The sequence below is a fragment of the Mytilus trossulus genome, chromosome 3 (genome assembly GCF_036588685.1).
Source record: "Mytilus trossulus isolate FHL-02 chromosome 3, PNRI_Mtr1.1.1.hap1, whole genome shotgun sequence".
Lineage (NCBI taxonomy): Eukaryota > Metazoa > Mollusca > Bivalvia > Mytilida > Mytilidae > Mytilus > Mytilus trossulus.
Window position 1 is genome coordinate 33,596,241 of NC_086375.1, and position 25,686 is coordinate 33,621,926.

Here is a 25,686-nt window from a genome sequence, read left to right on the forward strand (position 1 = left end):
AAATCACAAGTACATATCAAGATCCGACTAAATACCTATATCGCGATATCGTCAGGTAAATTTGCTAATATATATGAATAAATTGTTTTAAATTATAGTTTTTAAAAGACATAGATAAATTCAACATTTAAAACAATTTTCAGCGCCGATGGACAGACACAGATTGATAATTATTCTTTGCATTGTATTATTCTTTTGTGGTAAGTATAAAAAAAATCACATTTCTTCCTCTTGACTTACATATTTACAAATTGTATTGCTGTATATTTTTCAATGCTCTTCAACTTTGTACAGAACGTCACTGATGAGTCTTATGTAGACGAAAGGCGCATCTGGCGTATACAATTATAACCATGGGACCTTTGATAACTGTTTACACCACTGGGTCGATGCCACTGCTAGTGTACATTTCATCTCCGAGAGTATCACCAGCCCAGTAGTCAGCACTTCAGTGTTGGCATGAATATCAATTATATGTTCATTTTTTTTTAAATAAATTTTTTCATGTTACAAGACTTTCAATTTTTGGAAAAAAATAAAGATGTTCTTATCCCAGGAATAAACTACCTTAACCGTATTTAACATTTTGGAATTTTGGATCCTCAATGCTCTTCAACTTTGTACTTGTTTCGCTTTTGAACTATTTTGATCTGAGCGTCACTGATGAGTCTTATGTAGACGAAACGCGCGTCTGGCGTATTAAATTATAATCTTGGTACCTTTGATAACTGTTTCTAGAATATTCGAATATGAATACATAGTAAACAAAATTGATTATTTTGTGTTAAACTTCACTTTCATCACTTTTGTGCTATTTCGTAGCAGTCACTTTTTATTTGAGGAGGTTGTCGGAGAATAACCACCGACTTTCAGTAGGAAAACCAACTATCATAGTCAATTATTGTTAAAGTGGAACGCATCTGCCACTTGCGGGATACGACGTACTCACAACCTCTGTTTTGACGGGCTAGTGTATCAGTTCGAATATTAAGACTTCCTAGCCATCGATGCTCCAAATATATATAAGCTGCCAAAAAGATTGCTGTTCGATTTTCTCACCATATGCATAGATTAACTTAGGCGTATTTGGCACAACTTTTTGAAATTTGGATCTTCAATGCTCCCCGACTTTGTACTTGTTTGGCTTTATAAATATTTTGACATGAGCGCCACCGATGAGTCTTATGTAGACGAAACGCTCGTATGGCGTACAAAATTATAATTCTGGTACCTTTGATAACTATTCCGATAGTTATAAATCAATTTAACATTGTCAAAAATTGAAAAAAAGTTTAAATGAAAAATACACAGGGTTTGATTTAAATGACTTTCTTTATACTAAAAATAACCAATTTTTATACTTCATAGAATGTAAATTATTGTTTCCAATATTTGGTGCTGTCTTTCATTGAAATTACTTAAATCAGGCAACAGTTAAAGAGGACTGACCTAAAATACATTTAAACTTGAATTAATTAACGTACAAGTAGTTGTTGTGTGTATTTATCGGAATCCTTACAGAAAAAAGCTGGATATGCGTAAGGGTTACTATTATATGTCTAAATAGGATTATAGACTACCTAAGAATTAATATATTTTTTTTATATTGAACGATTGAAGGAAACCGAACTTTAGAGCTGATTTGGATACAAGTTATGATTATAATTAAAGGATCAATAAAACTGGAAATAATACTCAAATTGACGAGGAAAATGTTATTATAAGGAACAAATAACATACACAATAATGTCACAATGTCATGAGGTCAATTTTGATTTCCTTGTTGTATTATCATTTTCAAATAATTTCCCTTTGAATTTTATAAAAATAATTCTCAGCATCAAAGAGGCTGTCAAATATAAAAATGATATATTAACTGCCCCATTTGTTTTAAAACATAATCAGTTTGGAAAAATACTTATTTTGCTTTTAAAAAAAAAAATTTGTTTTGACCTTTTTGTGCGAAATTATTTGTTCATGATTTATATAGAAAATCAAAGATTTTCATATATCATTTACAATATTCTAACGTTAGTGTACAGATTTCTAACTCATATGCGCTGTTTTGTTTTTAGCATTTAGAATAACAAAATTCATGATGACGATTCAAACAAAGTATTATCTGTTAAGTACAGGATGTAATTCTTATAAACAAATGTTTAACCCACATTAGCGATTTTCAAAAAACATATTAACAAACGAAATTATTGCATTTTGATACAAAATACATTTTTTATGGTATACCAATACTACAACTTTTGTTTGAAACTGGGTCACCCACTTTCCAACCAATTGCATCGACAGTTCTGTATGGCTAGTGATTATAAACCCCTTCCTAATAAATAGCTATTAGATAGAACTTTAGCGGAAGGGTAAATAATTTCGAATTCTGAGCATTCTTCAAGACCAAAAATGTTGTCCGAAACATGGTACTAAAGCCAAATTCGATAAAATTCACATTGGGAACATCTACTTTATACCGAAAAGCAGCGCGAAAGTAATTGAAATTAAAAAAAAAACAAAAAATAACTGATTTGTTCAAAAAAGGTGGAGGGCTCAAGAAAAAAAAATGCCCTGTCCCAAAGTACCTATGATTTTTGTTACCTTTCTTGAACTGCTCCAATTACAAAATATATTATAAAAATCCACCCTGCAACAGTTAAATATCTTTCAATCACGCTCTTAACGCCCACAATTTCGCGGGTATGTTCTAGTAACTATAAAAATAAGCAACACCATCAGGAATTACAACTTTCCTGTAACAGACACAATTAGATTGTTAGTTAAATAAGGGTTGTTTGTCAATTCTGCGAAGAAAATATCGGAATACAGACTAAGCGATCACACATTCCGTCGTTCTTATCGTCAATCTGTAGATTAAATTTGTGCTATAAGTTGTTTTTACATTTTGTTTGCCAATGAAATATCATGAAACTTGGACAAAAGATGGTCCGAGACCACCATTGTCGTCCCTTGATTTTCGTTGTTCACAAATATAGTCCCTAGTGTTGACAGTGGGTTACTTGCCAATAATTTTTATACCCCTTCCAAATTTATTTCTCCATGTTCAATGCCTCCAATTGCAAGTAGGGGGATGAAATTACACTGTAAAAAAATTTGGGTCCAGAATTTTAAGGGAAAGTAGTGATTTGGTCCAGCTGAAAAAGGTTGAAAATGAGCACTTCGGAAGCTGTCAAAAGACTTCAAGACGCCCTAAACATAAAATTGTCCATATTTTGAGTTAGAGGCGATGAAGTTTTCTATAAATTTGATATAATTTGTTCCAAAAGTAGTACAACACACTGTAAAAGTTTCTTTGAGAAAGCGCAGGTGGGATTTTTTTTATTTTCATTTATGTTCTAAAAGAAATGCACTACGAATTAATTGTGTTCTCGGACCTAAGAGGTGAAATCTGTAAATATAGAATTTGTACTCTGGCAACTTCCCTAAATGATTTGATGGTGTCAACTTGTCAAATAGCATGAAACTAAAGGATTTAAACTTTTATTTTATAGAATTTCTGCAAAAATAACCAATTTTGGCATTTTATGGTCAAAATAGGCATTTTATAACTTTTTCAATATTGATGCATAAATGGCATCCTGACTTTCTATCTGACAGGTTTTTATGTGTCAATATTTGTGTTTCTCTGCCTTTATCTGCTTCTTTTACTTATTTATGAACTCTGAATCTACAGAAAAGAAGTTTATCTCAGATAAAATGTGCAAAATGTGTTGTATAAATGACCCTTGTCTAACGCCTTGTTTGGATGAAGTCAATAGTGGGGAGCTTGGTATATTAAATTTGATGTCCATATTAGAGACCTCACTAAATTTGTATCAAATGCACTTTACAATGTCTATTGTACCTGTTCCATTTCACATAATATATTTCTTTTCTTCTGTAGAATAGCAAGTGGTTTAAATATAAGCCTGTTGAGAATAAATTGCATGCAAGTTTTTCCCTAAAAAGGCAAAAAATCTTTGTTTCAGCCTATACTGCTTGTAAGAAAAGTTAATTGCAAGAGTCTTTTTGTGCTCAGATTTGTTGTATCATGTCACATGAGTATAGAAATGATAAAAAAGACATACATTTTTATTTCTTATAGCCTCAATATGCATTTTTTAATGTAAATATGTGGCACGGCCTAAATTGACCCTAAATTTTTTCCAGTCTTACTTGGCCTAAGACCCTTTTAAACTAATATGATATGTTATTTGTAACTTTTCTTTCCATTTAAAGTACTTTAAATACATATGTAAGGATTATTTATAACCAAAAAGCTTCACAAATTTAAAATTGCTGGAAAATATTACATCTTCATGTAAGGCCCCCCTTCATTGAAAAACCAAAATTTTTAGGCACAGGCTCATATAAATTTGACTTTGAATAATTATGCCAAGTCTGATAAATCAAATGAGTACTCTATTGCTTTTAGTACATGATAAGTTATATAAGAAGGCATTTAAAAAGTATTTTTTTGCAATATTTTAATTTTTAAAGCCCCAAATGTTGATAGTTGAAATTTTTCAATTTTAACGTCAAAATTTTACACGCAAATATGAGTATAGAACTTAACTTAATGTCTATAATATACATCCTATTGTCATGAAACTTTGTAAGCAGTGTTATAATACATTAAGCTTTGTTCATACCGAGTTTTTTTAAGATTTGTCAACTCTTTCTACCCTAATAGGTCCGAGACCACCATTGTCGTCCCTTGATTTTCGTTGTTCACAAATATAGTCCCTAGTGTTGACAGTGGGTTACTTGCCAATAATTTTTATACCCCTTCCAAATTTATTTCTCCATGTTCAATGCCTCCAATTGCAAGTAGGGGGATGAAATTACACTGTAAAAAAATTTGGGTCCAGAATTTTAAGGGAAAGTAGTGATTTGGTCCAGCTGAAAAAGGTTGAAAATGAGCACTTCGGAAGCTGTCAAAAGATTTCAAGACGCCCTAAACATAAAATTGTCCATATTTTGAGTTAAAGGCGATGAAGTTTTCTATAAATTTGATATAATTTGTCCCAAAAGTAGTACAACACACTGTAAAAGTTTCTTTGAGAAAGCGCAGGTGGGATTTTTTTTATTTTCATTTATGTTCTAAAAGAAATGCACTACGAATTAATTGTGTTCTCGGACCAGATTTAAAGTGATAAACAAACAGTATTCAGAGCAAACTGTTTGAAAATTACATTTTTTCATTGTGTAAACTGCTTAACTATTTTACTTATAAATGGACTATTTTTGTTGTTGAAAAGTACAGTAATTTGTACAAATCATAAAGATCTTACCACGGAGGTACTCTTTAATTAAAAAAAGGGAAAATATATAGAAATCAAAGAATACATAGGCTCGTAAGTTCATTATCAAAGTAAATTTCAAACACTTTTAAATCTGTTGATTGAGTTTCTGGGGCATGGTTTTATGTCAGTTCGACGCACGCTCAACGTTATATTATGTTTAGTAGCCAAGTGTTACGATTCATTCATCTCCTCTCCGCCTTTGGCAGATTAAGCCAACATTTGTGACTATACTGGTATAAAATATGAAGTAAAATTAATAATTTATGTTTGTTTTAACAACATTATATATTTATTCACCAAATATGCGTGTTACATTGTTACACCAAGAACCAGGCTCTTGTTTGATGCATCTGGTCAATTCCACTGATTACCCAGGCTAGTAAGCAGCTGTTGGTATATATGTGTATATTATAATATGTATAAATTTCTTAAAATACAATTGTACAACATTTTACTATATAATGTTTTATTCTAACAATCGTCTAAATTTCTTTTTAGTGACTTCAGTGAGGATAAAGTTTCATTGTTCTGTTTTCGTTATATCTTTTTATGTAAAAATTTGATAAACATTTATCTTTGTCAGCTTCTAATTAGATACATGATATGATTTGTATATAGAAAAACCTAAGACTGTTAGGAAATAATTAGACCAAAATAATTCTGATCAAACATTTTATATCCAAAGACTAATTGCTTTAAAGATACTCTAAAATTTTAACTTGGTTTTATCATTTACTCATAAAGACTTTTCCAAAAATGTTCTGAAATTCGATAAAAAATTAAAAACAAAGTGATTAAAATCTTCATCTTCATTACATATATTACGCATACTGTCAATCTTCTGTTTCCATTTAAACAATAATTGTTTTTATATAGCGCTCTATATAAATATTGTATTCATTTATTTATTATGTCTTATATATTACTCAAATCAAATTACAGATATATTGTTAACCAAAGAAATCATTTACAATACGTTAGAATCTACAGTCAACCTGGTTTGTCCTATTGAGACTACTCGGGATATTACTTGGGCTGGACCACCGAAGTATACACTATACGCCGTTGGAACAGACGTTTCATCACGTGTGTCGACTCTAGTGGAAATTAAGGAAACTGATACTGATAAAAAATCCATTTTGATTATTCATCGTTTAACCGAAAATATAAGTGGAGAATTTAAATGCAGTGATGGTGTCAATAAAAGAGAATTTAACTTAGTGATAAAAAGTAAGAATTGTAAACACAAGTCTTTTTTTTCCAAATCACAATTCTATTAATATATACTTTTAAATTTTAAAATAAAATAAAATAAAATAAAAGTATAAAGAAATAGAAGATTATAAATATAAATGATTCTAATGCAATTTGGATGTAACAATTTTTTTTCAAGTTGCCGTCAAATCCACAGTTGACCAGGCGTAACTAAGGAGGGACCCGCCATTTTGAATTGATGAATCAACAAATACTCGATTACTACCATATAATCGAAAATAAAACAACATCTACCTCGAATTCGCCGTTTTAATGTAATTTTATACGAATTTGAATCGTACAGGTAACGTAATAACCTCCAGTTTGTAAGTTTTCATTTGTATGACGTCACGTTTAGCCACGACGTCTTTGTGCCAAAATCATTCATGAAGTTTCGCGGATTTTTTTTATTTGACAAATCTAGACATTTTTCAGGTTTTATCGTATTTTTTCTTTCTGTAACGCATTAGAATCGGAATAACAGTACTGTAGTTGAAGAGTTGCCACCGTCAATTTTAATTTTGATTTGACGGTGGCAACTCTTCAACTACAGTACTGTTATTCCTTCAATGTACATTTCATATTATGATGCTACTCCGTAAAGGAAAGAATATAGTATGATTGCCAATAATATTTACAACTCTTCACCAGAAACAAAATGATGTTGAACTAAGTCAATGACTAAAACTGTACAACATAGAATGTTATAAAAGGTCATGAATGACATACGTAATACAATTCAAACGAAAATTCAAACGGCCAGAATTATGTATAAACAAATATCGAAAACAAATATTACAAACAGCAACACAAAAGCAACACTGCATAACATGATTCTGTTTTTGGGCAGGCATTTACATGAAGAAACAGTGTTAATAATTTTTGCAGGTGTTCATCCGTCCCCCATTTACTGGACAGTGATTTGACAGATAACATAAGGACAGCAAAAAAAACAACCAAAAACGCCAGAAAAGGCTTAACCAATTGGAACGATACAAAGCACAAACACAACAGAAAAAGCATATAATTAGGAACAGACATATGCGGAAATATTTTACTCAATAAATGAAAACCTAAACCAAATAGTTCTATCAATGTCAAAATATATTACCAGCCACTATCATCACAAAAACATCATAAATATTTGAGTATAACTTACAATCAATTTCTGTCGATAGATTTCTTTTGTGAAAAGATCCACTGCAGCATCTTTATTGCTTTGGGCAGCTCTGTTTTGTTTTTCAGACACGTGTTGAATATCTAAATGACGTCATTTTTTTTTATTAGGATATTTTGATATTATCCGGGATTGTAATGAGTCAAAACTGACACATTAGAATGCAAATAGCTCTTAAGAAATATGGATTTGCAGTGAATTGCAAAATAATATAAATTAATGTATAACCATTGCATTTGAACAGTTTTAACTTTTAAACCGTATGACGGTCTGCTTTTATCAAGGAGATCCATCAGACATAGCTATAGAAGATGCAACAGGTCAAAAGATAAATACAGTAGAAGGAAGAGAACATACTTTTGAATGTAGTGTAACCAGTGGACAACCTGGCGGCAATATTACTTGGTCTACGGACGGAGCTGTCGTTGCAACAAGTAGACCAAGTTTGGTTAGATACAGGTTGATTCCTCAAAGATCTGACAATGGAAGGCTTTTCAAATGTGAAGCTTTTAACAGTGAAGACAAAAAAGTATTGGAATCTTCAGTGCAGCTTGAGGTTTTTTGTAAGATGCTTTTATGTTATTAGCATATACCTGAACATGAATAGTGAATTAGCCTAGGATATTACAAGGCCCTCTAGAAAATAATTAGATCTAAGGATGTAATCATAAATAAACGTAGAGAATCTGTCAACAAGTCAATTTGAAAACCCGACCAAAGTATTGTGAGACACACTTCCTTTAATTGCTTGTTTTGAGACGATGCAACGAAGGAATTTTACATTTATTTATAAAACACAGTGCAAGTTATATGTCATTGAGAATGCAAACCATTGACACATATAACCGAAAGGCATCAAAAGATTAACACATATGTTTACGGTAAAATTGTGTATTGAAGTGCGTTACTGAAAAAATCGATATAACCTTTACCCAAGAAGACATAGTACAGCATAACTTTAACTTTTGATTTTGAACTTGGTTAGGTCATACCTCGCTTTACATATTAATAAATATAAAACTGTACCGAGCTCTTTTAAAACAGCGATTTTGAGGTATCTCAGTTGTTTATACTTAAATAAATTGGCCTAAACTGGGTCTTACGGAGGTAAAATAAGAAACCATCAGTTATACATAAATGAAGAAAATCGTTAGGAAAATGGCCCTTGTTTGCCAAAAAATAAAGGGAATTAGGCCCTTTCTCATTCCTTATTTCGCTGTTGTATTTATGTGCTATATAACAAATAGAACTTAAGAAAGGTCTTCCATTATCATCGTTAGTACTACTACATGTACTATCTTTTGTAAAAACGTTCTTTGGAAGTCATCTCCGTTATTGTTTTGAAGACCCTTTTTTATTCAAAATTAGCATTTACTCACAATTTTACACCCGTCTTTTACGTTTCAATTTTATTATTTTTTAAAAGCTTGCACGATTAAATTACAAATCAATTAACACAATTACAAATATCATTATTGTTATCTCCATGTTTTTCATTACTATATTCAAAATTAGTTTACTGATAAAAATATTTATAAAAAACTGTTTGTTATTATTCTTATAGATACACCAAAGATAACCTTTCGCCCCAACAAAACTTTAACTGTTAAAGAAGGTGAGGACACACAACTAATGTGCAGAAATGATGGGAACGATCCAGACGCAACTACTGTTTGGAAAAGACTACATAAAAACACAGTTATCACCCAAAATGATGAACTAAATTTCAAAAGTATAAACCGGACAGATGCAGGCATATACACATGCACAGTTGACACAAAAGCAGGTGTTTATGAAGACAATGCATCAGTGGTTGTGCAGTGTAAGTTGTGTATCTAAATTTGACATTTGACAATTTTATATAATTAGTTATCTTTTATATCATTATTTTTTTCGTTTGCAAATGACATGTTTTTATATCTACCGATATTAAATAGTTTGATATTGACAAAAGACGAGGAATATCGAGACAATATTACTTTTGATAACGTATCTTAATAACTTCTTCGTTGTTCAAGCTCTGTTTAATCGTTTACATTTGCTGCCCTTTTTTTACCTTTTTGCCTTTTTTATTGAACTTTTTCAATTATTAACATGCTACACATCTTTAGTAAATACATTGTTATATTCACTTCATAGACTGTCACTTTCATCATACATACAAATCAAATAAAATCAAATATACATTTTATTGTCAATTAAAGACTCCCATCACAAGCAGATAATCACAATGTATATTTGGAACAAATGATTACAAAATGATTACAATTAGTTGAATACAATTATATCAATAATTACAATGAAGAGAAAAGAAAGACACATGTATATTAATAAAACAATGTATCATGTTTCAACTGATCCCCTGGTGCCTTTATGATCATACAATAAGAAGCTAAAATTACAATTATCTAAATCATCTAAATTTACTAAGTTTCCAATAGTTTTTTTGGAAAAAACATTTAAATTATTAATTAAATTGCTCAATTGATTAAAAATGTGACTATCTTCATTGGACATTAGCCAAATAAATTGTGATTGATAATCTAAATTGTGAAAGTTTTTCTAAGTTTTAACTATGTTGTAAATAATGGAAACTCTCTCACTTTCCAAAGATGAACAATTAAGTAAAAAATAGAGTTCATCTCCCACTTCTGTTTTACATAGATTACAAATTCTATCGATTGCCTGAAGTCCCCTATATCTACTTCTCTCTATTTCTAGATCATAGTTACTAGTTCTGAATTTTGTCATCTGAATTCTCAGATTCCTATTATCTATAGAAAAATAAGGTTAAAAAATATATATTTTTCTTAATAATTCTGTATATTCTAAGTTTATTTCCAATGAACCATTTTTTCTGTCATCGTTTAAAGATGAAAACCACAAATTATATACTTTAATTTTAGTTTGTTTGAAATAAATCTTTTCAAGTTTGATTTCACATTAAAATCTATATCTAAGTATTTTGCTAATGAACTCATAGAATTAAAACAACTTTTCTTACTATGGTTTGATGAGGATTTTGATACAAGGAGAGCTTCAGACAATAACTTGTTCTCTGTACTTGTTAAACGTGATAAGTATGAAAACATATTAACTTTAACTTCAATAAGTAAAAGATATATCCCTAGCTCACCTATTACTACCCTATTTGTGCTTCTCTTTCTTACTCCAAGTGAAAATTTACAGATTTTGGAATGAACTGATTCAGTTTGCAGTTTTTTACATAACTTTTAAAACAAATAATCTCCTTTTCCAGTTAACGCTTTTGAATCTAAAGCATCCCAAATTTCACTCCCATATACAAACACAAATGTATTTTTAAACTTAAATAAGCAAGGTCCAAGTACAATGAGCTGAGATCTTACATGTGCATGTGTGTGTTACTTTATCTGAAACACACATCTAAGGGAAATTCAATGCGACCGTTTTGAACACCATTGAAAAGCTAAAAACTTATTCTAGGTTTTCCAGGATAATTTTATTTTAATTAATCATTGGTTTCTAAAAGGTAATAGATCAAGTACAGAGACCGATGACAAACAATTAAAAAGAAGAAAGTTTTGTGGGTCAGAGATCCAGCTTACGAGCTAAATGTGCTCAAACCTAAAAAATATCGATCCAAAATTTGCTGTTTTTCTTTCTATGTTATCTTTTTTTATATCCCCAAAGTAAAAACTCGTTTGCATTGTGAATAAATATACTACAATGAAATCGATAAGGTGTTAACATTTGTTACGAAATTTACTAGTCAAAAAAAGAAACGATTCACGACTTAAGAATAAAATTTATCACAAGTATTAAAATTAAAACAAAATGAGATACACAATTTTAAAAAACTTTCAATTCCAATGTATGCACATATGATAATGGAAATCAAAACATGTTGGAAAGTAAATAAATTACATGTTAACGATCATAGGGTGCAAATTATTTTTGCGGAAAGTGGGACACACAATCGACATATAATTTTCGAAGTACTAAATTAATTTTCAAATTTGTTTAAAAATATTCAATATGCTAATTGGGTAATGTTAATATTGTCACTAATGGGTTGAAATATTGTTTTTTTTTTCATTTTTGGTAAAAAAAGTGGGTTTTTTAAAATCTCAAAAAATGCGAAAAAAAGAAAAAAATTGTGTTTGTCTCAAATCAATGTTTTAGATATGAAGACAGAAACCTTTCGGATTAGTTTTAAGATTATTAACGTTTTTTTTAAATTAACTTTACACATACTGTCAATGGTAAATCAATTGATAATGTTTACATTTTAACGATTTCCTGTGGTGCCAAACTTTGCTTTACAAATATACAAATAAACTGTACGATTTTTAAAAGAGAATTGATGACAAACATTGTCTTTGTCTTTAAATGATAGGTTGGCATCATTAGTTTGAACTTCTGTTATTAAAAATTGTCTTTTTATTTATATTTTGTCAAAAAGTTTTAATTTCGCCAAATGACGTCATGAGAGCAAAAAAACCTTTTTTTATACAGATTTATATTTCCATGGTCATTAATTATAAATATTACTAACTTCAATTGTAGTCATATACATGGAAAACTTCATCTTTTTTTTGAAAAAAGTCGTGTATTGTTTCTTTTGTTGACTAGCATAGTTTTAGTGGTATGGTTTTTCGAAGTGTAGTCAAAATGAACTGATGACATTTAACTAAGAGTATATTTGCGAATCTCATATTAAGCTGCTTAGCATTTATACCATATCTCATCCCTTTAAAACCAACAAGAATGTTTGTTAATCTTTTAAGTTCTATGTTGCGGTCTCCATATGACTTACCAAATTTTACATTCTCTTGTACAAATAAACTCAAATGATTTGTTTTGGAAATTCCAGATGCTCCAACAATCGATATTCAATATTCTTCAAACGAACGAAAAATGAGGTGCATTCCCAATGGTATACCCGATAGATACATATTTAAGGACTGGGAACATACAACGGAATACACCGATCATATAAGATTTTTGCCGACAACGAAGGATGGTAATACTGCAGTTTTAACTTTTCCTACAAACGTGACTGAAAAAAATCATCAAAAAGATAGAGGTTTATACATTTGTCGGGCTTCGAATAACATATCATCAACTGATGGAGTATTTGTAATGCAAAAGTATTATATAAATTTGACTGGTGAGTTCATTTTCCTTTTTTACATGATCATCTGTATCGTGAAAACAAAAATATCTTCGTCAGGAAGCACCTATTTTGTATTTATTTTTTATTTGGAAAGAAGAAATTTGTAATGAAAAAAGCAGAACTGCAAATTTAACAAAAGTCAAATTATTGTGAATTATGGTCTAAAAGATTAAGACAGGATGGATATGTTATACAACTGATCATGAGATTCAAAGGGCACCGATTTGAATCAAATTCTATAACAAACAATAAAAAGTCTAAAGTAAACAATTTACAGGGCATGAACTCAATGATATGTAGCTTGGTTTCGTGTGTATTTTAGTCTAGACGCCATCTAACTATCTATCGAGATGACCTCGAAAACAGCCAACGGTCACATAAAACGAAATAAACTTAAATATAAAGATATATAGAGATATATGGACCTCGAGAAAATTAATTTTATAGGTCTGTTTGATTTTAATTTATAGGTTAAAATAATAAGTTAATTTTCGATTTTCTTTTTCTTTAAATAACAAAGACGCGCATCAATCATGCATAATCCATCCCTAAATAAGAGGTTAATTTGAAATGCAGATGAATACGATTCAATGAGGTTGAATTATTCATCTGCAAGTGCATTATCCATTATGGGCTTATTTTGACAAAATTGAATCATGCTGGGTGTTAATAGCGTGTTATTGTTTCACTATTTCGCTTTAATTATTTATTGAACATAAAAATATATATTTTTTAATTATCTAGTGTTTAGGTTTTGTTTTAAATGAACTGAATAACAATTATTTAACGATCAACAATTACTTATCAATGACAAACATAATTAACAATACTTTAGAAAAACTAGAACAAGACAAGATAATATTTGATAAAAAATCCAAAAATATTTAGTGAATCTTAATGTTATGAATGTACACGATATTGAGATTGCTAGACTGAGAGTAAAATCATTGTAAAGAAAAATAACCTCATCTAGTCTGATTGAAGCATTAATGTTATAAATGAGTTATTTTTATTGCGAAGTTGGTTTAACCTTTTAAGTGCTTCAATTGTTTTCATTACGACTTTTCAAATTGGTTTACTAGGAAAGTTATATAAATATTGGAAAATGTGAGACAACTCTCCATCCAAACAACAATGTAAAAAAAGGAATCCATTTTAGGTCAATGTACGGCCTTTAAAACGGAGCCTTGACTCACACCGAACAACAAACTATAAAGGGCCCCAAAATTACTGGTGTAAAACCATTCAAACGGGAAAACCAACGGTCTAATCTATATGAAAAAAGAGAAACGAGAAATTCGTATAAAACAAACAACAGCTACTGTACATCAGATATGTATGTTTATGTAAGGATATGATCGGTCCTAAGATTTATATGCCTTTTTTAATCATACCAAACTGTTTAAAATTTCCCATAAAATTAGTCGTGCTATTGACATCAATGTAAACTGACTTTTTTGGCCCTTCAAATTTTTTATTATTAATTCGAAGTAAAGAGTTTTTAATGATGGTTGTTGTAACGTCATTTTTTGTAGTAAACTTTCATAGCTTTTACAATATATATTGCGATGAATAAGTACAAAATTATAATGCATGTTATATCCTTAAAGTTGTAAATTAAACTTTGTTTATTTTCTATAATAACAACTTTTTTAGGCACACCTTATTTTGTCAGCTCTACTGAAAACACTCAATATGGAGTTTATCTCAAAACTGCAAAAATTGAGACAAAGTTTGTAAGTGTTCCTGAATATACAAATTACGGCGTTTATAAGAATGGAAGCAGATTCACAAATTTCACTGAATCCGTTTACAGAAATATGAAATTAATAGATAATATATATGGAAAACATGTTTCGGTGAAAGGAACCATCATATCTTTCCAGATACAAATAGACACTTTAGATGATTTTAACCTGTATAAAGTAGTTGTCAAGAATGCAGAAGGATCCTCACACCAAACAATAAAACTTGTTTCTGCAAGTAAGTTTAAATTCTAATAACAACATTTATTTATACAAGACATAAACCAAACAAGCAAAGTATATTTTCACCTTTAATTTTTATATTCTTTCATTATTTATAGTGTTATTTTGCAAGACATGTAAATTACATTAAAACATTAAAACAACTCATCAGTATGTGGTCCTTAATACGTAAGAACACATATCAAAGTATGACTTTAATTACAATACTCATAGAAGACCCTAAATCAATACTGAACGAATAACAATGAGATGAAAAACAACGATCAAGAGTTGTTGACGTATTTTCTTTACTATGTTGAAGTCCTTCCTTTAATCACAGAGTGATTAACAATTAATCTAGAGTTGTCTATCTTTATCTGTTGTTTAGTGTAATTCACAAAAACCAAAATTAAGATACTACAGACTTTCTGTATACAATACTCATTTGTGTAGAGGTTCCATCCTCAGTTTTTCATTTATAACTTTTACAACTTATAACACCAACCTGTAATTACATTTTCATGACAAGAATATACATTTGTACTTTGTAGCATTACTTAGGCTACATAGTATTCTATAATATTTTGTTGAGGCGCCAGGGTGACTACTGATTACCTTTATACAATGGCTATCAGCTGACTTATGTTGACATAGTGTCATAAAACCCATAGTAGTTAAACACCGTTATACCACCACCTACAATGGGGAGTGAACGGGGGAAACCCAACTCGTATTACCAAAGCTCGAGTTATAAGTGCCCCACAGGTTTGCAGGTGTAGGCCTGCCCTCTATAACATGGGGTGGAGGAGGTCCCAGAGTTAACTATCTGTAGAGCCCACCATTACCACAAACCTTATATTCCAAACCTGCAAATTGTAGAACTTGTCAGGCCCAGAGCAAAGACTGAGGGAAATAATCCCCCAATCACTACCAGTATCCCTGTTCCCCCTTCAAAATTGACTCTGCGGTTAAGGATAGTAGAAGATATTTAATTTCTTTATAATGTCTTGTTTTCTTTCCAATTATTAAAAATTGTGAATTACTTAAAACTTAAATTAATTCTGGATGCTTAAATCACAAAAGTCCATATGTTAATAACGTGCTAAATGACGGATATGTCCAAATCATAGAAACGCAAGTTGTTTTCCAAATTATCCTGTAAAGGTTCATTACTATGAGGGTCCTGTTTGTATACTGGTTACCATAATATTGCAATCAAATACAGCAAACAAGTGCCTGAAAACATAAAACAAAAACAGCAGCAACTATTCTCATTGGGAAGGTGGGCGGGTTTTAATAGGTAAACCAATTTGCGTAACACCTGCTTTCTTGTCGACAGCAAATTAACAAGTGCCCGATACGGGGATACAAAAATTCAAATTCAAGCTGATACGGGAATTCCAAATTTGATTTATGTTGCGAGCGCCGTCTATGGCCATGCCAAATATGGCAATGAGCTACAGGCTGCAACAATCACGCACCCACACGAATATTTGATTGAATTAAACCAGATTATTGAAATATAAAATTACTATCATGGGGAGTGATCGGAGAAAAACACTCGTATTTCCAATGCTCCAGTTATTAGTGTCCCACCTGTTGGCAGGTGTAGGCCTCCCCTCTACAAAATAAGGTGGAGGAGGTCCCAGAGTACCAATCTGTAGACACCACATTTACCACTAACCACATTTCCCAAACCTGCAAATTGTAGAACTTGTCAGGCATGTAATATAGATTTCCCCCGTTTTCTATTAAAAAGTTACTGATTTCACTCTTTTTCACCAGCCCAGTAGTCAGCACTTCGGTGTTGACATGAATATCAATTATATGGTCATTTTTATAAATTTTCTGTTTACAAAACTTTAGATTTTTCGAAATACTTAGGATTTTCTAACCCCAGCAGTAGATTACCTTAGCCGTATTTGGGACAACTTTTTGGAATTTCGGATCCTCAATGCTCTTCAACATTGTACTTATTTGGCTTTTTAACTATTTTGATCTGAGCGTCACTGATGAGTCTTATGTAGACGAAACGCGCGTCAGGCGTATAAAATTATAATCCTGGTACTATTTTTCCCTTCTGTTCGATTATTGCACCCGCATTCAAGGGGGTAAAATGTTAGTATCTGCGCTGTAGCATTGAGGACCATATTATAATAACATTTTAAAATAAAACCTTGTAACGTAGGATAGAACATTTTACAATTTCGATTAGATCCTTCCCTGGCCTGTCAATTCTAAATCTGTCAAATCATTAGCTCCACAGTGAATAATAACAAAAATGAGGAGAAGGTAAAACATTTCTTTTTGCATCCAGTAGGGAGTCCATATCTTTAATCTGTAAACCAGGTTGCCCAATCCAGTATGCTGTAACATCTTTTGACCCCAGTCCCAGGTTGTTCCTACCATATTTCTTCGCCTCTGCGTTGGACCAATGAACAAGGGAACTTCCAACAATCCATAAAATGTTTGGACCTGTGAAAACCTGTGACTTGTTAGCCTTATGAAACTAGAAAAAACTGCAACCTCATAAATTCTAAAACTATGTGACCTAAAATGACGTTTACTAACATGAAGAAAATGCAAAGCTTTTTCCAATATGCTGCTGAATTTGTATCTAGTTAAAGGCATACCAGTATAATGAATTAACAAATCTAAATTGTTACAGGTAGGTCGTACCTTGAAGTATTCGTTAATGAGTCGTATCGGACAGTAGTTTTTTCCGTTCTCATATACCAATAAAGTAACTGACTTTCCCTTTTGGTCAGTTTTTGACCACCTTACTCTTAGCTCCAGGACTTTTTTCCTAACTAAGATATCAGAAATTGTTGGAGCCATTTATAACAGACTTGGATTTTAAAGTAGTGATTTCCCCTACTTTAAACAAACCAAAGAAGGCAACAAAAAAAAACTGCTGAAAATAAAGCAGCTTCCTTTTTCTTACATACGTTATCTAAACAACTTATCAATTGCACTGTAATTGGTGCTCTAATGTCATTATGTTTTCCTCCTTGAATTCTTTTCCTTCTAATGCCTTTCCAATTATAAAGAATTTTGTAGTATCCTGTATCCTGTATGCCTTGAATTTTATGATGGTATGAAACTCCTGATATATAAGATGATATGTACCCTACCGAAAGATCCTGTACTGACAAAAAGCTATAAAAGTTAGCAAATCATTGACTAGCACTGGCAAATCCTGATTCAATTTATATGATGATCTAAAAGTACATAGTTTTGACAGAACCAAATTGTATGATTTTTGTGTATTTTTGGACACACCTTGACTGTTACAAACAGCCACCTGACTTAAATGTTCCAGATCTGTAATGGAATTATGATTGGCAACTGATCTGTTTCTGGAGCTAGGCTTCTGAACTTCCCCCACTGAAAACGAGAAAGACAATCAGCAATTTGGTTTTGTTATAAAGGGATATAATTGCCTTTACTAACGTATTATGTTTTAAGTTCATTAAAACCATCTGTCTTTCTATAGTCAAAACTTTATTTGATTTGCTAGTTTTCATATTAATGAATTGAAAAACCGCCTGATTATCAACATGAAAAAAAACCTTTGTGTTAACAAAATAGGATTCCTAGGACATAAGAGCTGCTACAACTTGAAACAACTCTAACAATGTCATATCTCTGGTGATTCTAGTCTCAACCCAATGTTTTGGCCATATGCCTTGGGCCCACTGAACTGCAAAATAGATCCCATACCCGCCTTCGGACCCCCTGCACTATCCGTGAACAACTTTAATTTTTCATTTGAAACACTTACATTGTCTGTTTTTACAGTGACACCATTGTAATGTTTAAAAAAAAAACAAAAAAACTTCTTAATCTGCTTTCATCTGCTTGTTTACTCGGATTTTGTAACACGATGTTCTTATCCCGATTGTTGAATTTATGAGTCTACGAAAGAGTGTGCGGCCTTGAACAACTACCTTAAAAGCAAAATTTAGGAGCCCAATAAGGGATTGTATAACTTTAAGAGTTATTTTAGAACCGTTCAAGGTATCTCTGATGTTTTTGAGAGTTTGACAAGTTTTTCATTTAGAAGTCGCATGATTAAATTCTGTGTATCAAATTTTATACCAAAAAACAGAAGTAATGTAGTCGGCAAAGTAGTCTTTTCACTAGCAAGAGGAATACATATTTTGTTGCTTACTTCTTGGAATAACTTCAAAGAATTGACAACTTTTGATGTTTAGCTCGACTCGACAAAAAGAAAATCATCTAAGTAATGGAGGATATCATCATTTCCGCTTTTTAGCTGTTTTATCCAATACAAAGCTTTTGTAAATTTCTCCCACAGGGCACAACTTATTGAGGCCCCCATAGGGAGCAGTTAATAAAGATAATATTTACCCAGAAATTTTATCCTCATCAAGTCAAAATCATGCGGGGCAATTGGCAACAAACGACTTAATCGAGAAAAAGATTTGTGTCTATTAATCAAACATGCTGCCTTGTCCACTGAACTGTACTGCACTGAACAATGATCTTTATCAATTAAATCGTTAATTGAATTATTCTCAGGATAGGATAAATGTTGTATAAGTCTGAAATCCCCATCCTTTTTTGGCACTAGCCCCATTGGTAATACCTGAAGTGTGGGAGAAGTTGGGTATCTGAAAGAACCAGCAATGCGACCAAATTTAACTTCCTTCATTATGTTTTTCTTTAAAAAATTTCGGTAGCTGTAGTGCACTTCTTAAATTGGAACTCTCACTTGGTTCCCAAGAGCCAAAACATTTTAATGAAAAACCGTATTTGAAACCACATATATTTTCATGTGCTACATTGTTAGGTGGGTAGAAATTTAAATAATTTTCCAAAACTGATACTTTTATAGGAATATTTCTTAATGAATAGAAATAAATACTTTTTGTTACTTCTTCCTTGGACCCGGTTTTTGCAATGGGCCTCTCTGTGTTTGCCACTGCATATTTCACATATGTGTTTCAACCTACAACGAGGAAAGTAGGGAGTCATCCCCATTATTATGGTATCTACATGACATATTTACACTTCCACTAGTTACCTGATTGTTGATGTGTTCTAGTGTTTGAAAGTGTAGCTGCATTTGAGTTAAAATTACCACCATTTTGTGCATTTGTTATATAACCCTGTGATTGCACTGATACACTGTTATGTACTGTGGGTGATGTGATGTGTAATAGCCAATATTCACCGTGTATATTTCCCCAAAATAAATTTGGATTCCTTTCTATATTTAGCCAAATAGCTCGTCATAGGTGGCCCAGTTTTCTGACCTTGTCGCCGCTAATCTTATATCGCGTATATATTTTAACAATTCCTGTGCCCGTGTGATATATTTCTTGAAAAAAGACACTCATAAAAATCATGAATGCTGATAAAGTCCATTCATTTATTGACAAATTAACACCAGAAGATCTTTTTTTAATGCAAATTTTCCCCCTTTTTAATTTCAAATCGCCCTCATCAATCTCTTCCATTTCTTTTTGTGTTCTCAAAAGAGAATAAAGCTCTAAAAACTTCCTCTCTCAAATATTTCTTTAATTTTAAAAGACACATGTTCCCCCACTGTGTCATGAACGCTAGATTCTATACAATTATTTTCAATTTCAAATTTTCGTGTAAAGGGTCGTGCCTAAAAGAAGGGAATACACGTGCATCCTCCTCCGACTCATTACTTGATGAGATATCAGCAGTTTCCTCAGGTACTTGTGCCAGCACGTGTCGGACCTCTTTTGTTTTCTTGGCAGTTCCTCTCCGGCCAGCTCTGTCTTTTGGACAATTTCTTCGTGCTGCACTCTCTTTCCTCCTGTTCTGCTGGTCGTTCTTTTTTTCTTCCTCATGGCCCTTGATGGCGATCATATGGCACTTCTCTTGTTAGGCATCTTTTCTTTTTGGATAGATCAACTAATTTGCGTAACACCTGCTTTCATGTCGACAGCAACAAAGTTTAACAAATGCCCGATACGAGAATTCCAAAATTCTAATTCAAGCTGATACGGGAATTCTAAAATTTTGATTCGTGCTTCGAGCGCCGTCTATGGCCATGCAGAATTTGGCAATGAGCTACAGGCTGCAAACACCCACGCACCCACACGAACATTTGATTGAACTAAACCAGATTAATGAAAATATGAAATTTTTATAATCTCAATTATACTGTTCTATTTATTATTTTATTTTAACTGTATATCAAGGTCGTATCATAAAATAACGTAAACGGAACAAAGTTGCACTAATTCCAATTTTCTGTAGGTGCTCCATTTGTGCCAATGATTTTTCAAACAACAGCCAAACAAACACAGATCTTTGTTTTTTGGATACCAGGATTTAATGGTGGATATCTCCAATGGTTTATCGTTGAATACAAAAAAAATGGAGACATATACTGGAAAAACCAAACAACGAGATCTTCCAACTCGATAGTTATCTGTGGATTACAGCCAGCAACTTTATACTACATTCGAATGTTTTCAAGAAACTTGATTGATGATAGTAATAAAACAGGAGATATTATGATCCAAACGGGTAATGAAGTCATGTAGTTTATGCAATTCAAACATATTCATTTAAAAAAAAAATGATTTAATTTCAATCGATTATATGACAAGCTTAGAAGTCATAGAATTGTGGCGAAAAACTTATTCTAACAGACTCATATAAAGTGACACTGTAACAGGTAAAACACAAAATCAACGTTACTCAAATACAACTATAATGCATTCAAACTCAATTTAGAACCGTCTTTATTTTGCATTTAAAAGAAAAAATTTAATTTTTGTTATTTTGAACTTAATTAAATTATGTTTTACCTGGCTATGTCGTTTTACCGATTTTCCCTTCATAAAATAAACCTGTATTATTTTCTGAAATATATTTTGGAAATTGTGTTTCTTGTAATTACACCATTTCTGTATATTTTTTCTAAATCTTTTCATACAGTTTTTTAAGAAATTGTCCTCCCTTGACTATTTATTGTGATTAAACAGAAATTACGCTATACAAATATTGATCATGTTGATAACCGGGCAACAAATATGGTAGAGGTGATATTCTTTCAAATGATATATAATCTAGCCGTATCATAGGTGGTTGCATTAGAAATTAAATTTTATGGTTAATGTCAATCAACAATAAAAAAAAATGAAAATATTAGGATTTTCAAAGATACATTAAATAATTATCTCAAGTATTCGATTTTGTTTTATTCATTTTTGCTATGTTTCTGCTATATGATGATCGCTTTCATAATTCTTGGAAGTAATATAAGTTATTCCAGATAACAATATTTTTTCGTAGAACACAAATGGCGTTTTAAATATGCGTATTATTGGTTAACATTTTTTATGATTTATTCATTTGCACAAATGCTTGATTTATTTCAGACACATATACAACTGTAGAAACATCCCTATCCATTCAAAGCATCGTCATTTTATCATTAGTGATTATCATGGCACTTCTGGTGGCTGGGATGGGATTATATATTCGTAAGTTCAATATATGTTATTTTTTTTTTATTACAAAGCCATTTTTTCGGAACATCAAACATATAATCAAATCATTTTATTGCACACAAGTTGTATTCCAAATAAAACAATGACTTATCATTAGACGAAATATTGTTTGCATATATTTATTGCGTTAAATAACGCGTCATAGAGTCTTTTTTTTTAAAATGTTATTCCAAGTTAGGTATATATGTCTCAATATGTCATCGTATAACGTTTTTACAGTACTGTTTTAACTGTAATGAACATTTTGTTAGTTATGAATGGACTTTATTTAAGGTACAATATCAAACCATTACACTTTATGGGCGCAGTCATTTTATGAGCATAACATGGTATTTAGGATTAATAGTATAGCTTATCCTGATTGGTTGATATGTAATCTCGTTATTTTTTGTTATTAGAGACTTAGTGCATTATACATTATACCAAAGGCCAAATAAATTAATTTCCTTAGCCCTAACGGAAATGAGATGTCTTTTGAACGCTAGGATGAGACACGATTTTTAAGTGCAAAATTGATAGGCATGTTAGATAAGTACAAATTATGCTAAGAAAAGCAACGCTAATATATATTATTTAACAAAAAAATATTGTCGTAATAATTTTTCTTTATTTCTAGCATGGTTTCGTTGAAAAATCCACTTTCTAAAGTCTGCATCTCGAAAAAGGTTATCATTGTCGCCTATGGGGAAATAACCTGTTTATTTCAATCTTAATAAAAATGTTTTACTGTAATTGAGTCATATCAGTAGAATTAATTTCCTATGTAAATATAACAAAAAAATGATTATAATTAAAATCCATGAACTGCTATGCTACATTTACTCAATGTGAAGTAATGTTATGTAAGCTTAAGGTTTGTTCCATGTTTCAATTTTAGGTAGACTGAAACAGAGGTATAGAGAAAGGTTCGTGTAATGTTTTGTTAACAAAAAGAACATGCTGATATAAAATTTCAACGTTGTTGTTTTTTCAAATGGTGTACAATTGCAATTCTGCATTCAAATTGTCATGAAACGTTGTAGTTATCTTTTTTGGCTTCATCGGTTCTGAAAAGTGCAGAACATCTTAGTATGTTCATTGATAAATTGATTTCTAAAGCATTTTTTATGATAATTCCCAGTTGTTATAGATGTTCTTTTTTTGTCCGATTAAAAATTTAACAACAAATTTGAAAAAAGACTATGTAGTTCATTAGCAAGTAAATTTAACACGAACGCGTAGTTTTTATAGACCAAACAAAACACAACTAAGTCAGCAATAATTTCCTCATGTTGTCGTAAAAAAAGTACAGTATACATTTGAATAAATGGTGTTTCTTATGTTAATTTAAAACGATTTCGGCTTCCAAAATTTGCAATTAAGTTTAAGTTAACACATCGTACTTACACATTTTAGTATTGAATCTGCAATAAATGTCAACACACTTGAAGGAATTCTTGGTGAAAGTGCTAATTATACAGAGATAATTGAAGCTGATAACTTACATCCAACATCTCAAGGTATTTTAAGTAATTCACTACCAAAGAAATGTTAACTTTACAACTGCATATGGTTTTCTCGTTTTTTATTTCATTTATAGGATATTTGTCAGTAGGTAATTGTCTTTCCTTAGTGTATTTGCAGTAAGGTTCTAGCTGAGCAATTGTAGAAAGAAATGTTACCTTAAAGATCATAGACTGCCTCAGTGTCAACCTTATTTGCTTTTTATTTCATTTTAGTTTTCAGTGGAAAATTTTAATGATTGGTCTCAAATGTGACTCATATATAATATCTCAGTAGTTCGTATCTTGCAGACGATGTTAGTTATATATCCTTACAATTTAGGTCTTCGATCTGAATAGTTGCGGCTGTCATACTGTACAGTCTTAGATGCATGATTTATTTATTAGTTGTTAGTGGCTTTGAACTAGCTGTCAGATAACTGCGAGTACTCTCAGATCTGTTCATTGTGTCTTTTTGTGTCGGGATGTATAAGTGATTTTTATACTTCGTTCTTATGTTGTACTGTTATACCACTGTCCCAGGTAAGGGGAGGGTTGGAATCCCGCTAACATGGTTAACCCCGCCGCATTATTTATATATGTTCCTGTCCTAATTCAGGAGCCTGTATAATCAGTGGTTGTGGTTTGTTTATGTGCTACATATTTGTTTTTCGTTAATTTTTTTACATACTAGTAAGTCCGTTAGTCTTCTCGTTTGAATTGTTTTACATTGTCTTATTGTCTTATCGGGGCCTTTTATAGCTGACAATGCGATATGGGCTTTGCTCATTGTTGAAGGCCATACGGTGACCTATAATTGTTAATGTCTGTCATTTTGGTCTTTTCTGGATAGTTGTCTCATTGGCAATCATACCACATCTTCCTTTTTTATATAATGAAAAAGCAAATATCGATTTCCTTATAATTTAAATTAATTATTATATGTTTTGAGATAACAAAAGCAATAACACAAAAAAATCGTACACTAACAAAGTGATAAAATTGAGAAAGGAAATGGTGAATATGTAAAGGTCATTATTGCCTCAACCTGAAACTTATTTACAGAAGTTTTATTATTCAAATGAAAATAATACTAAAGGGTTCTTGTAATTTCAGAAAGTGATAACTCTATTATGTCATCGGTTATTAGAGATATAGACGAAGAAATATCGACAGGACATTTATCAACTTCATCAGACAATGAGAGAGATTCTTTAGAATATTTAGACGATGGATATGAACATCCATACACCGCGCTGGTGGTTACTGATCAAGAAGAAGACGATCATGTTTATTTAACTACCAAGAAAAATTCAAATTATGAAAATGCAGTCCCTTTTCAGAATATTGCTTGTGGACATGCCTGTGAATTTTTAGAAGAATATTCTCAATCAGATAAAACAAATGCATATGATGACCACGAAAATTCCAATCTGAATTACGACGTCAACGAATGTGACGTACAAAATGATAGTGTGCATCAGATTTATATTCATCCTCAAATCAATAAGGCAGAATACGTCAATTTGTCACCTAACCAATAGTATTTTATAATTTATCGTTTCAAAAGTACTACTAAACATGGTAGTACTATGAATTTTAAATGAGGCCACTTTATGTATGATGAAAGTGCAGTGATAATCTTATATTTTATAACTTCAGATTGATGTATGGTAGATAAACACTCAAATGCCGTTTAAATTTGCAAAATAAAATTGATTTTTTTATGACTACCTTTATATCGTCAACCAGTATAACCATATTATCTACTTTAAGTCTAGGGGCATTAATACACTAAAATAGCTTGTTCCCAGTTA